The sequence below is a fragment of the Gracilinanus agilis genome, chromosome 4 (genome assembly GCF_016433145.1).
Source record: "Gracilinanus agilis isolate LMUSP501 chromosome 4, AgileGrace, whole genome shotgun sequence".
Lineage (NCBI taxonomy): Eukaryota > Metazoa > Chordata > Mammalia > Didelphimorphia > Didelphidae > Gracilinanus > Gracilinanus agilis.
Genome location: NC_058133.1, coordinates 512,933,247 through 512,936,587, shown reverse-complemented (window position 1 = coordinate 512,936,587; position 3,341 = coordinate 512,933,247). Strand labels below are relative to the sequence as shown.

Genomic DNA, 3,341 nt, shown 5'->3' with positions numbered 1-3,341 from the left:
GAGAATTAGGCCTAGGCCTTGCAGGATCTCAAGAGTGGTCCATGAGGACTATATAGATGGGGAAAATCCTAGCTAGATAAATCCTAGATTAGGGATTCCTTATTTAATATTCTTTTTTTTTATAATTTTGTATCAATAAAATATTTTTATAGAAACCCTTGCTCTCTAACTTAGTAGATACTAGCCCAGAGCAGGGACATTCATACTTTGACTCTCTCTGTAAGCTGAGTAACTGAGATATAACCATCAAATATCTCAGTACCAACCTCTCAGATTGACTTTATATCCTCAGACTGTAAGCTATTTCTTCACAGCAAAACATGAACACAGTAAAAAACTGGCTCAGTGTTGTCAAGCCAGATGAACCCGTTCTGAGGTCATGTTGCTTTGGGAAAATAATCTTCCAGGCATGGTAGAAGTGATGCTACTTCCAGACTGCTGCTCTGTGAGGATGGGCCAACACAGGGAAATGATTTAAATAATCCTTTAATTAAACAAGATACATTATTAGAAAAGAAAGGTGGATCTTGGAACCAGTTCCCCAACAAAATGGAGATCAATTTATTGAAGAGAAGACCCTTCTATTAGTTGTGCATTTTTTGGTCTTCTTTTCTCAGTTAAGTTCTTGGCAGAGTGTTTCCCATGATGCTTTTCCACAAAATAGTCTTTACAGAATCTGTGCTGCTGATGTTGACCTATAATAGAATTTTCCCCAGAATCCCACTTAGCATGTATTTTCTTTTTCCCCTGATTCCCACAATGTGGCCTTGAAAGTCAGTTTTCAGTCCTAGCTTAGACACTCTAATTATCTAGTCTTGACATGTAAAAGTTATACTAACATTGGCTTTTATGAAAAAAGAATTCAAGAACATGATCTGAAAACTCATTAACATTGTAATTCCAAGGATGTTGAGTAGTGCAATATGCATAGTTCACATCTGTGTGGTAAACAAACTTGGACTATAGTACCAGAAAGTTTGTTACATACAAAAAAAATCCTTAACTTCAGAATTTAATACAACTGTCAAAAATTTCACTGTCTCCAGGTACTAGCTGTGATTCTAACTTTGGGATATCTCAATCAAGTATGCAGGTTTTTTAATGCTACAGGAGATGCAAAATCATTTAGAACATCAGTGAGAACTTTAAAATCATTGCCCTGGGGTGATCCCAATGTTTCTAGTAGTAATAATTTTTGGCAGCCCATAGGAGAGACCAGTCCTTTAAGAGGCTTTTTCATTCAGGATGGACAAGAAGTTATTTCAAGGATTGCTCAACATTTAATTGATTGTGACCTAAATACCTCACATGTTTCTGAGCACCCATTCAGTATGCAAAATTCCAGTTCACTTAATTCAAAAAATTTCCAGAGTTCATGTGAAAATGGAAATTTGTTGAAGAAAAATGAGGAAAACATCTGTCTGCTTTGTTAGCCCAGTATATACATCCTCAAAAAATACTGAAGAGGAGAGAACAAAGTGAAAACCAGAAAACCCTCACTAAGATTCTTATGTTTCCAGTAATTATTCTCATCCATCTATTGGTGAGTCTAATCCTCTGAGAGACTCTCTACCTCAAGAGCCACAAGAAGTTATTGCAAGGATTACACAGCACTTGATTTGTTGTGACCCATCTGTATCACATATCCCAAGGCATGCATTCAACATGAATGACTCCAAGTGTGTTCATTCAAAAGTTTTTTGAAGTTTATATGAATACAAAACTTTGTTGAAGAAAAGCAAGGAAAACTTCATTTCCTTCTCTACCAAAGATTTGGCCTTGTCTGGAGACAATATTTAAGATAAAAGTGTATCTTTTAATTCTTTTAAATCCAATGAATTAAAAACACCTTTGAAAACTCAAATCGTAAGAAATGCACATCAGAAAAATCTTAATGAAATTGTTGCAATCACAATTCAACAAATACAAAATAAAGCTACAGATTTATTGACTTGCTTAAATACATCTTATAGCAAAGAAATTAAATTAGAATCACCAGCCAGACTGGAAAACACACTTTCCAAATGTCGATTAAAAGATGAAGAAATTAGTAAGAGAATTAATAAACAGTGTTCAAATTCTAGCAATACTCATGAACAGATATGCAAAAATAAACATAAAGAAAGAACAGTAAAAAGTGAAAATTAGCAATCCAGATTCTTTTCACAATCACCATACAGATAACTCCAAGATAATTGATAGTTCAAAGACTGCCCAAAACATCCAAGATGTTTGAGCAAAATACTCAACTTGTTAGTATAGAAAACTATTGAAATAAGGACACAGAGCTTAAAATGTAAAAGTAAGCTAGACCAACTCAAAGCCAAACAAGATAAGAATGAGAACCCAATTGATGAAGAAGGAAAAAAGTTAGAAAGAACTGTGCCTCTATGTGTGAACAATTGAAAATGTCATTATCAGACTCTGGGAGCCGAGAGTCTCACCTTGATTGTCAGGTGAAGACAGTTGGGTGATTGGAATGTTCCCAGAGGCCATGAGGATGGAGGAAAGGCAGTTGGCCAGAAAGGGTATAAATACTCTGGGCAGCCCCTGACAGGGACCCTTGGACCCTTTTTCTTTTGGGGTCCCTTGGCTTTGCTTTGGCTGAGCCTTACCTAAACTCTTGCCTTGGACATTTGATCTTGAACGTTGATTGACCTGTGGTCAGACTGTGGATCCTCTGATTCTCTCTGAATCCCTAGATATTTAGGCACCTAAACCATCTCTAGATATTTAGGTATCCTGGGGACCAGGGGGGATCCGGGAAGTGGATAGGAGAAGAAGAAGAGGGTGGTAAGGGTGGAATTTCCTGAAGGCTGTAGGACTGACAAAACAACTAGTAGTAAGAATCTGAGAGAAACCATCATCAATATTTGCATCACCTAAACAGTTTGCTTACTCTGGTTTGGCTGTGGCCAGGCTGAGCCAGAGGAGGTTAAGAACAAGCCCAGCATTACTAAACAGCCTACAGTCCTGAGGGATTATTGTCATAGATTTAGTGATAGGGTCACCCATTCCTCAACCCATTCCTGATCATTCCTTTCCCTTGTTAAACAACTTAGATAAAAGTTATTAAGTGCCTTCCTGGAGTAGTTATTCCATCACCACTCTGGGGAGGGAGCAACACAGTCAGATGAACGTTATCCAAGGCTGATAGAGCCCAATACCAATAATCAATCAACCCCAGGTGGAACCTGAAAGGGTTACCCATCCATTGACCTTTGGGATCCTGCCTGGGCACTGTTATAAAGAAGGGCAGTTATTATACCATCCATCTGGGTGGCAGGACTCGGGTGTCCCTGCACCAGCCATCAGGGGAACCAAACCAAAGCTCCCACAGA

The 3,341-nt window shown here is 38.0% G+C and overlaps 1 pseudogene; it reads left to right on the top strand.

The window, feature by feature from the left end:
* Positions 1-316: 316 nt before the first annotated feature.
* Positions 317-1,800, top strand: LOC123246894 (annotated as a pseudogene).
* Positions 1,801-3,341: the final 1,541 nt, after the last annotated feature.